This window comes from Furipterus horrens, unplaced genomic scaffold, assembly GCF_987537825.1.
Source record: "Furipterus horrens unplaced genomic scaffold, mFurHor1.1.pri manual_scaffold_8, whole genome shotgun sequence".
Taxonomy (NCBI): domain Eukaryota; kingdom Metazoa; phylum Chordata; class Mammalia; order Chiroptera; family Furipteridae; genus Furipterus; species Furipterus horrens.
The window spans coordinates 54,307,707-54,319,014 of record NW_028327178.1 but is presented as its reverse complement, the minus strand read 5'-3'; the positions used below and the strand labels follow the sequence as shown (position 1 = coordinate 54,319,014).

The following is an 11,308-nucleotide window of genomic DNA, read 5'->3' as shown; positions in this document are numbered from 1 at the left end:
AAATATTCATGCCAGGTGACACAGCTTGCTCTGAGAATGAGTGAAGAAAGTTTTCTTTAACTTGATGAGCCTGGAGTTGTAAGACCTGGGAAGGTGGAAAGCATGGTTAGATGCAGAAGGTTTGGAAAAAGAGAAGAAAGAGAAAGAGCCAAAGCAAAAGAAAATGCTGTTCTAAGAAAGTCAGTCTTAATTGGTGACTTTCAACATTTGTTTTTTTTTTAAAGGGATGGCATTTATTCCTTTTCCAAATGTTACAGTAAAACCAGGTGGAAGAAAATGGTTTTAGAAGTTAGGGGGGAAAAGTACAAATCTGGGGTTTGGCCATTAAAAGTTATTTACAACAATGGGAGCGGGGAGAAGATAACAAGAAGTTGTTTCCCATTACAGACCTTCCCCCACCCCAAAGCCTAATACTTGCTTACCAAGTCAAAAAAGACACAGTTGATTCACAAATTGGAGGTTTGAACTTGAGTAAGACATTTATAAAAACCTAGACAGGGGCAGTGTCCTCCCCTAGCCCAGGTGCCACTTAGGCACAGCACAAGAGACTAAAAACTCAACAGGGGGAAAGCTGCACACTCAGGGTTTGGGAGTGTAGGCACCCTACATTTAGCTCAGGAATTTGGGGAGTAAGCAAAACCTACTTGGAGAAGAATTGGGGGAGAAAACCAGCAATTGCCTTCTGCAGGGGTGGGGACAGGGAAAGAGGCAGGTCCTGGGGCAAGAGCATTTCATATCACTAACCCAACTTGGGAAAGGGAAAGGGACCATCTTCAACTGGCCTTGAGAGGAAGACCAGGTGGGTGATGGGAGAACCCGCAGGAGGGAGGGAAGGAAAGAAGGAAAGGGATCTATGATGGCTGGGAGTGGGCAACAGTCCCTTCCGTTCTGGGCACTGGAAGGCAGCCAGGGCACGAGGTCCAGGCAGTGATCTCACAAGGGCAACAGGGCTTTTGCCGCTCAGAGATCACCCTCCTGCCCCCACCCATCTACTCATTCTGCTTGCCGGCAGGTGTTGAGCGGCTCTCTGCCAGCCGGGCAGGGAGTGGACAGCTCTGCAGCCTGGGGCCCTAGCTCTTCTTCTGTGTCTCTTCCCTGGGAGGCAGTGCAGCCTCTGCCCCGTGGCCTGGGGTTCCTGGCTCACGGGGATGGCAACAGCCTTCCCTTCCAGGGCAGTACCTTCCTCGCTGAGGCACCGATCTCCCCCTGCTCCTGCCCTTCCTCTGTGGGTGAGGAAGCAGACGATTCACCCCCACCCTCCTTCCGATCTCTCTTGAAGAACAAGTCACTCAATTTGAAAGACTACTTGAAAGAGAATTTCTTCTTTTTGGCGGTCTCCTTGCGGGGTATATCCCCCTTGGCTTCAGCTCCCTTGCTTAGGGGCACTGGCTCGATGGCATCACCAGTGGCCTCCGCGGTCTCCTCTGTTCCGTTCACGGGGGCGGGGGGGGGGGGGGCGCGACACCCTTTCACCCTTGGGGGATAAATCTCCATTGCTTTTCTCCTGTGCATTGGCCTGCTGCTTCCTCAGCCGTCACGTCGTGCTGGGGAGCCTTGGAGCTCTAGCTGCCCATGATGGGGTAGGTCTGCTGGGGGACTCCGGGAGCTGCCCCGGGCTCGCGCTGCAAGGGGTAGTTAGGCAGGCTGGTCTTGGTTGGTGAAGGGGAGGGGTTGCATCCGAGGGGAAGGAGTATGGGGAGCTGCACCCCCACTCCACCGCCACCCAACAACTGCACCAGCCGTGCTCTGCTCTGCGCCAGAATGCCTCAAGCTTTTTTGACTCGACGCACTGTAACAAATATATTTGTGATTTAGTGCATGCACACACACACAGAACTGGAATAAGTTTCACAAAACTATCTTTTCCTTACTCTGCACTCTGTTCATAGGCTGGTATTTTCTCTTTGAGTCTACCACATTCTCTAAGTGCTGTCGCAGCCTCCGAAAATTGATTTCTAACAGCTTTACTCAAGCATCATATACATGCCATAAAACCATTTGGATTTTTGAAGGACAGGAAAAGAGGGAGTGTTCAGGCTGGGGGCCTTTACCCCACTTCCTTGTCTTCCAGATCCTCAGAAAACCACCCTTTCATCCTGCCCCTGGCACTCCCAGTCCATGGCAAGAAGCACCTGGCTGGCAAGGAAGTCTCCTTTCTTTCATGGAGGCTGTCCCCACAGGCCCACAGGTCATGAGGTTTTTAGTTACTCCCATTTTTTAAAAAGGGGCTGGAGCTCAAGCCGGGTGGCACAGTTGGTTAACATGTCCTTCCACACAGCAAAGAAATTGCAGTTCGATTCTAGGTCAGGGCAAATACCTAGTTTGTGGGTTTGTACAGGAGGCAACCAATCTCTCTCTCTCTCTCTCTCTCTCTCTCTCTCTCTCTCTCTCTCTCTCTCTCTCTCTCTCAAATCAATTAACATATCCTGGGGTGAGAATTAAAAAAAATAAAGGGTGGAAGTTACCTCCAGTTTTACTTTTAAGCTGCACAGTCTTCCTTTCATAAACCGCAAGAAGTGGCTCAGAGGGAGCAGCCAAGGCAGCACCTGTGACCGCTTCTCTCCGACCTGATGGGGGCAGGGGTAGGAAGGCAGCTGCCAGGCCCCGGGAGGCGAGGGCAGAGGGCAGCGGCTTTCTTTCCCACGTGTTTCCCGCTACCATTTGTTTTGCTCTTTCTGTGTAAATCTAATTATGGAAGATCTGGAAAAATTGTAGGGTTCGGGATTTAAAAAAGAAAAAAGACATTTGAGAAAGACTCAACACCAAAAGCAAGAGTAAACCCTGACTGGATCCCTTAAAAAATCTTTAATAGGCATTTTAAGGACAATTGGGAACATTAAATGATATTGTTACAAAACCCCTGGGCTCACCGATTGAAACAGAACCCACGGGCTGTTTAGTTAGGAGCCTGATTGCCCGCCACCAGAATTATAACTCTCAATACCAGAGTTTAGTGAAAAGAAAAAGAATTGTTTATTTAAGTTATATAGATTTAGATTATTTGCAGATTTCTGCCGTTAAGTCTTATTTTCTTTAAAACACCCACAAACACATAGTTCAGCCTCCCCTTACCAAACCAGGCTAGTTTTAGAAAAGTTAGAGATACCATTTCCCTACTTTCTAGACACAGGTCAGCTTTACCGGTAGCTGCCAGTCATTCAATTCTGATTGGGGAGGCCTTGTCTGTGTTATGGGGCTTGCCAGCTTTTAATCCAGAACCTCGTGGATTCTCAGCCTCCTTGTAAACCGCATGGAGTTCTCCTTTCTCAAAGCCGCACGGTCAGACCCCTTCTTTTCAAAGCAGTACGGTGTGTGTGTTTAAAATGTCTGCCACTTAATTTTAAATCCCTGACTGTGTCCTGTGATGCAGAGAGCATGGCACCCAGTTCTGACCATTCACAGAACCAGAACGCAGACTCTGTGTGCTCTTTCCATACCATCCCCCAGTCCAAGACCCCTCCCATCTTCCTAGACCTTGGATGCATTAAATCATTTGCATAACAAAGACACTAGCCCCTAGCTTCAGGCATGTGAAGGCATCCTGAAAGCTGCTTCCTTCTCCCCATCCCCCAGCCACAAACTCGGGGTTTTTGGACACCCCCCTTCTGTAACAATATCTAATTGATTTTTTAAGTTGTGATAATGATGTGGCCATGTAGCAGATGCACACTGAGGTATCTAATGTGTGCAGCATGCTTTCAAATGCTTCATAAAAAAGGATGTGTGTGAGGGGTGTGTGGGCAGGTAGGTGTACAAAGAAAGATAGGAAGCAAAAGTGGCAAAATTTCAACAATAGGTAGCTCTAGATGAAGGGTATAGGTGTTCATTTTATTATTGTTATTATTCTTTCAAATTTCCTATACGTTTGAAAAGTTCTGAAATCAAATGATGGTGGTGGGAATGAACTGTCGATATAGCTCAGTGAACGGAGGACACACAGCCTGTCAACAGCCTCCAGGTTCTGTAGGTAAGAAGCTGCTGCCAAAGCATGGGGATGGCCTTCTCCCTTTAGCATAGACAGGGAAAGGACAGATGAGTGCACAGTGCCAGGTGGCTGAGAGACAGTGGCTCCACAGGAGAAGAAGGACTTCTGGGAAGGGCTTCCAAAGGCTGGAGGTCTCTGAAAACAGAGCATAGTCTCTTGGATCCATTATGAGTCCAAGTGTAAAGAGGAAGATGTGAATCCTTATTCATTCTTGAGCTCTGAGGTGCCCTCATGATGTTTGCTGGGCTGTTGGGAGCACAGCCTTTGGATCTAATTCAACTCCACCAACATTAACTGAACATCTGTAAAAATGAAGCTGCTACACTGCCTAACTGTAGGCAGATGAATAACCAAAGGGCTAAAGAACTCTGGGCTCATCTCTTGCAGGCAGCCCCTACCCCACCCCATTTGAGTTTCCCTGTTTGGGTTCATCTGAACAGTGCTCAAGGTCAGGCGATGGGGCACACCTACCCCCTTGGGCTGCTTTTGTGTAGAGTTGGGAATAAAAATAAAGATTCTGTTTGATATACCTTTCCTAGATGAGAGTCCAGACAGATTTGGAAGGTGCTATTAGAAAATATTTTTGTTGTCATGGATTTGCTGAACCCCAGGCATGCCAGAGGAAGGCCCATGTGGAGTATGGCTACCTGCAGCTTGTTTTGTTCTACATGGAAAATGAATCGGAAAGTTAATTGTGACTCTTAACCTCACATCCTGGAAGTTGTAGGTTTAGATAAAAATCAGTTTCCTCATTAGCCAATGAATGAGAAAAGATGATCTTTAGCTTCCCTAGAAGCTCTCACATGCTGTGACTAATCTACACCTGTTCTGACTTAAACAAAAACCAGCCAACCTAGAATGCAATCTGATTGTCCATTTCCTCTATTTCTAAGAAAGTAGTGAGCATATGTGCATGAAGTACACAATGAAGAATGAACATTCATGTGTTAAATAAAAATTCTAGCTTCCACTGCCAAAAGTTTTTGTTTTTTAAAGATAAGGTCTATTAGGCTATTGCAAGCACAAAAAAAGACCTGTTATGGGCCATGGAGTCTAAACAATCAGCACCCAGGACAGGTAGGAAAAATGACATGTCAGTCCTGGACTTCTGCAAGGTTTTTTATACATCAAGTAGGGGAAGAAAGATGTAAGCTGTTCTGAAAGGATGTACATTTGCCATAGACAAGAGGATGGGAGAAGGTGAAGATAGCTCATTCTGGGATAGGCCAGCAGAGTCTGCAGCAGAATTCCTAAAGTTCATGTGTTAATAAGAAGCGGAGGTTTCAGGGGTTTGATGGCACCTGGTTAGTCTCTCTTTTTAGATAATCTCAAAAGTGGCCAGCAGCCTAGAAAAAGTTAATGTAATAATTCCAACAGTCCTTGCCAGTGTGGCTCAGTTTGTTGGAGCATCGACCCATGGACTGAAAGGTTGCGGGTTTGATTCCTGGTCAGGGCACACACCCACGTTGTGGGTTTTCCCCAGTCAGGGCACATCAAGAAGACAATTGATATCTCTTTCTCTCTCAAAGCAATGAAAAATATGTCCTTGGGTGAGGATAAAATAATAATAATAATTCTAACATATAGCAGTCTTTGTTGATTTTGCACTTCAGTTGTTAACTAATTAACTCCTGTAGGGGTTTAGAATGAGCCACCTCAAGATGTGCCTCAGTGATGTGCAAATTTTGAGCTAGGGGTAATTGAGACCCTGTGGGCTGAAGAGGAACTTCTGATCTCCCTTTGAGTATCTAGGAGAATTTAAATTAGGAGCCTGGCTCATATAAGAGTTACCACCAGAAATGACTTTTTATCTGTCTATATGGCATGGCAAACTACTAATTTCTGAACATGTGCTCTGCCTTCAATGACCCTTTGAAGCCCCCAAGGTGCCTTACTTCATCCCTAGCTCAGAGTGTCTAATATACCTCAATTCTCCTTTCTAGCTCTGAACCTCTCCTACATATGGGGGTCTCTTAATCTCTCATGTATGCATTACATTTGATTATTTTCTCTTGCTAATCAATGTCATGTCTATTTGATTATTAGACCAGCCAGAAAAACCTTGAGGATAGATGAAAGCTTGTTCCTCCCCTAACCCCCTTTTTGCCTCTTCTTTCCATTTTCTGGCTTGCTATAATTTAATTTAAGACATCTCAGAATTTTCTCCTTGTCATATGCATAGAGCTGAGTGTAGTACATCAAATTTGTAACAAATATTATTTGACATCTATCTGATCATAACAAAATTGTTACCTTTTTTATAGCAATGAGGCAAAGTGTGCAGCATATCTTCTACATAGCTGTAATCAAATGACCTTTCCCAGCCCAACCTAACCCTTCATTTACTTTCCCAGTCATAGATCAACTCCAACACTGACTATTTTCTCTGATACTGTGCATAGTAAAACAGTCTTTCACATGTTCTAGAGGTGCTGAATGAGGTGACAGCACCCTAGGATCTAGTTTCTGATGAATACTTATCAAGTTGTGTGACCTCTGAGCCTCAGTTTCTTCATCTGCAAAATGAGGGGGTTGAGTAGACCAGGTGAGGACCCTGTAGCCCAAAGGTCCAGAGCTTTCCCAGAGGCCCCCTGGCCATGCTCATGGGACCTTCCACCTCTATGTTCCTTTACCCTGGCCCCTTATCTTGAACACACACAAAAGGGTGTGTGGGACTGGGGGCCAAGGCAGCAGCAATCATCCCAGGAGCTGCGAAGGGGTGGAGAACCTCACTGGGGACAGTTGGGGTGGCAGTGGGGCAGAGGCCTGGATGTGATGAGGAGTCTCCCCAGAGAGAACAGACTCTAGTTTATCCCCACCTGGTGACTTAGGGTGGAGGGAAGGGGAAATAAGGAGAGGGGCTTTCAGGTTGGGATTTTTTAAACCAGCTGAAGCAGGGCGACTTTTAGGATGAGTCTTAGGCAGTTCATATTTTTAAAAGTAGTCTTTATAGTATTTTTCCATTAGAAACAGATAAGTTTTGCAAGATAAAAAGCTCTGGAGATCTGTTGCACAACAATGTGAATATACTGAACACTACTAAGTTGTACAATTAAAAATGGTTAAGATGGTTTAAAGATTTTATTTACTTTTTAGAGAGAGAGGGAGTGAGGGAGAAAGAGGGAGAGAAACATCCATGTGTGCAAGAGAACCATCAACCGGTTGCCTCTTCCACGCCCCTAACCAGGGCCCTGGCTTGTATCCCAGGCATGTGCCCTGACCAGAAATCAAACCAGAGACCTTTTGGTTCAAAGGCCAGTGCTCAAACCACTGAGCCACACCAGTCAGTGCTTAAGCACAATTTTTAAAAGGGCTGCAAAGTCATAAACAAGCTTCACAGGAGTTGAGAAGCCTGAAAAATAGCAAGAGACAAAATCCAACCTCTCAAACACCATTAATTAATTAACATTAGACACATTTCCTACCGGTCTCTTATTCTAAAACTAGTTTTCTTTAATTAGGTACAGCCCTGACCTCTGTGGCTCAGTAGGTTGAGTATTTTCCCACAAGGTGACAAATTGCGGGTTCGATTCCCCATCACAGGGCACATGCCTGGGTTGCCAGCCTGATTCCCTGTTGTGATGTGTAGGAGGGGCAACTAATTGATGTTTCTCTCACACTTTGATGTTTTTCTCCCTCTTTTTCCCCCTCCCTACCACTCTTTCTAAAAATAAAATAAACGAAAACATTTTTAAAAGACTGAAAAATCTTAATTAGGTGCATGTTTCAGATATGCTATAAAACAATGATCTTTGTAAACATAACTTAGTGTTAGTGTGGTGTTTCATAAAAGACATTTTTAATGACTGCCCATCATTTTCTAGCATATTCTAATATGTTTGGCAATTTGGGTTGCTTCCTATGAAGTGTTGATTATGATCTCGGATGCTGAGATAATTCCAGCAAGCAGGATGATTGGCCAGTAACGAACGGAGGACTGTGGCTCGCTCTGACCATCAGCGGAGAGCGGGAAGCCTCATCCTCCTTTTATTGGGATTTCAAAAGTTACTAGAACAGGGGGTGTGACATTCCAACCAACAATAGGAGAATTTTACAAGTGAAAGAATTCTTACAAAGTATCATTAATATGTAAAATACAGCCAGGGTAACTTCTGGTTTAGCTAGCACCTATCAGGGAAGCAAAGCAGACCCGCTAATCCTCAATGCCAGCTCCATTTTAAGACTTTATTAACAAGGAGACAGATGGAGTACACAACAGAATTCACTGTTCCCAGGATTCCATGACCCAGTGGCCTCAACAGCCTAAAGCTGAAGGCGGAGACAAGATTTGCTCATCATCTCCTGGTCATGGGACGACACCTGGGCGGAGGAGCATGAGAATGCCCCTACCCAGAGGTCTGTGTTCCTACAACATTCCTATTTTTCACTATCATCAATAATGCTTCAATGAACATCTTTGTGCATAAAATATTATTTGAATTTAGATGAAGATTGGTCCTTAGAAGTGGAATTACTGGGTCAAATGATTTGAACAAAAGGATTTCGATACATGTTATCAGTTCTCTTTCCAGGAAGGGAACAGAGAAAGTATTAGTGCAGGAGAGAGCTCAAGGCAACGGGGAGAATGAGGATCACTTAGTGTGGAGGGTAATCCTCACCGCCCCCCTAAACAACCTCCCCCCATCTCTGGGTGTCTGGAATTCACTGAGAAAGAGATCAAGCCATTGTCCCTCCCTCGAAGAGAGGCTTCCCAGGCACAGCTGTCAAGGGACCCAAGATCTGGATGAATGTATGGGACCCTGCTCTGGTTAGAGGAGAAGACATTAGAGAGGTAGAGGTGGCCCCTGGGAGACTTGGGGTTTCGCAGAGGAAAGGGAAATTGACCCACTCAGCTGCCCAGTGTCTGCCTTGTAGCACTGCTCTGATGTGATAGAAACGCACTAACACTGCTCTATGCTCCACAGGGCCACTTTTCCTCCCTCCTCTTCATAGGGACCATCCCCAGCAGTTTCATTTCAGGTGTTCTCTGTCCATTTCTATGTGATTTTGGCAGTGCCCTCTCCTTAGGATGTTAGAGCACATAACTCTCCTGCTAATAAAAGTAGCTGGAATACTGCCCCATGGAGCGCTGAGGTCAGACAGAGTGGGCTTAATTTCAGCTCTGTCACCGGGGAAATGGGGGATAGAACACCAGTCCTGCAAGGTTGTTGGGTGGGCTATATACTGAGTATTTAGTCTTTTCTTTTGGTGTCTGGCGCAGAGCAACACTCGATACGTTTGGCTCAGTGTGTGAACCATAGTGTGTACTGCACCTCTGAGTCCCAGAGTGAAGAAGACAACCTTGTTTTTTCTTTTTTGGTTTTTTTTTTTTTTTGAGACCATTGGGTTATGAAAAATTAAGGCTACATTAATAAAAATAGAAATTTATCTAAGTGATTATGTGACTTGAAAGGTAGTTGTTTGTGCATGTATATAATAGAGAAACTTCCTGGTTCCAGACTCCAGCTGGACATAACATCACCATACAGTTGTGTCAACATTGAACTTATTGTCTGCCCCTATATGTCTGCACCAACCACATTGTCATGCCCTCCCTCAGTGTTGCCCATGATCAGATTGTTCAGGTGTGCCACATTTAGGAATCTTACCTCCTGGATGAAATTATAAATTCCTAAGGTTAGAGATCAGACTTCCTGTACATTGTCCATTATACTCAGCACATTGCACACTATACAAATGCACCTAGTAAATGATTGAGAATGAAGAAAATAGAATGGAAGAAAATTTGCAGTGCAGAACTTTCCTCTCTGAAAGGAGGGCCCAGAATATTATGATGGCAAACAACCAAAAAATAATTCTTAACACCTCCCTAAACCAGGGTTTTCTCAGAACACGGTATAAATTTAGATGGCATTTAAAAAATCCACTCAGAATGGTTCATAACTGACTGTTCAACTAGTTTTTGGCCTGAATTTCTTTCCTTGTCATTCCCTGCTGGTCTAGCTAGGAACCAGTTTTGTATCTAGTTTGTAGTCTTGGCCCTGAATGTTCCATTGCAGATGCTGTAGGGCATGATGGGAAGACCAGGGAGCATGTCCATCTCCACCTTCCCTTTGACAAGCTTAGAGGCTCTGCGGTCGGTGGACACTCTCTGCTTAACAAGGTTGCTAGGAAAACAACTGAGATAATGCAGGTAAAGGTATCTGCAAATTGCACACTGCCAAACCAAACTAATGCAAAGTTCTTATTATTTATTTTCTGCAGTAAAATATAGCTATTTAGAGAGCTGAACTCAGTTCAAGCTGAGAGCCCACCTCTCCCAGCTGTCTCAGCTGTTCTCAGGAATTCTGTGGCAGCCACTCCCTCCATTCTCAGCTGGCTCAGTGATTCAGAAAACATCTCTCTCCACTCACCCTAACAGCTTACCCCCCAATTCTTTCACCTTTCATTATTTAAGTATATTTGTGACCAGTTGCCAAATATATGCTACATGGCTCATTCATGTAACCAAGCAGAAACAAAGCAATCTGGTGCTGGGTGTCCACAGTGCTCCAGGAAGGGAGCCGCTGCTTTCTCCTAGGGATCTCATTTAATGATCATCCTTTCCACAGCAGGTATTATTCATACTTTTATAGATGAGGAAAGCAAGTCTGAGACAGGCCAAGTAACTTGTCCTGGCCACACATTCACACTCTAGCTTCTTCTTTTTAAAAATTTTATCACACTGTGGTAAGAACACTCAACATGAGATCTATTCTCTTAACAAAGCATATACTATATTATTGTTGACTATAGATACAATGTTCCACAGCAAATCTCTAGAATTTATTCACCTTGCTCCACTGAAACTGATTAGTAAATTCCCATTGTTATCACCCTAAAACAAGAAACAGGGGTCTGGAGTCCTGAGGCTCTACTTATACTGGCACAATGCAACAGAACATTTTAGCTGCAGTAGAATTGATTGGAAACTGATGAAATAGGAAGAGCCATTTTGTCCATTGCTCATCCCACCACGGGGACACACTGAACAGCTGGCCTCCTCTCCAAGGCCCAGACAGAGGCCATGACATCTCCACTTTCTCATCTGGCTTCCGCTCAACCGAACAGCTGGAGAAGTGGCACCTCAAGGGCTCTCGACTATTTTTATGTGCCCATCTGCCATCCACAGCAGGCCTGGCAGGCAGCAACAGGACCGAGGAATGCCACAGCAGGTGGGGGACGCCCTGACAGCTGAGGACGCCCAGCCCTGCTACTGACTGTTGTTCTAGGGATGCTGGAAATGTGACATGAGGATATCAAAAGGAAAAAAGAAAGCCTTTTACACATCATAGTTTGGGGTGATGTGTATGCTTGGATTTA

The 11,308-nt window shown here is 45.0% G+C and overlaps 1 pseudogene across 1 annotated transcript; it reads right to left on the bottom strand.

The window, feature by feature from the left end:
* Window positions 1–223: 223 nt before the first annotated feature.
* Window positions 224–2,528, bottom strand: LOC150002930 (MARCKS-related protein pseudogene; annotated as a pseudogene). Its single transcript, XR_016512646.1, has 2 exons — window positions 2,466–2,528; window positions 224–1,789 (listed from the first exon to the last, which is right to left on the bottom strand). The product of XR_016512646.1 is annotated as an MARCKS-related protein pseudogene (transcript).
* Window positions 2,529–11,308: the final 8,780 nt, after the last annotated feature.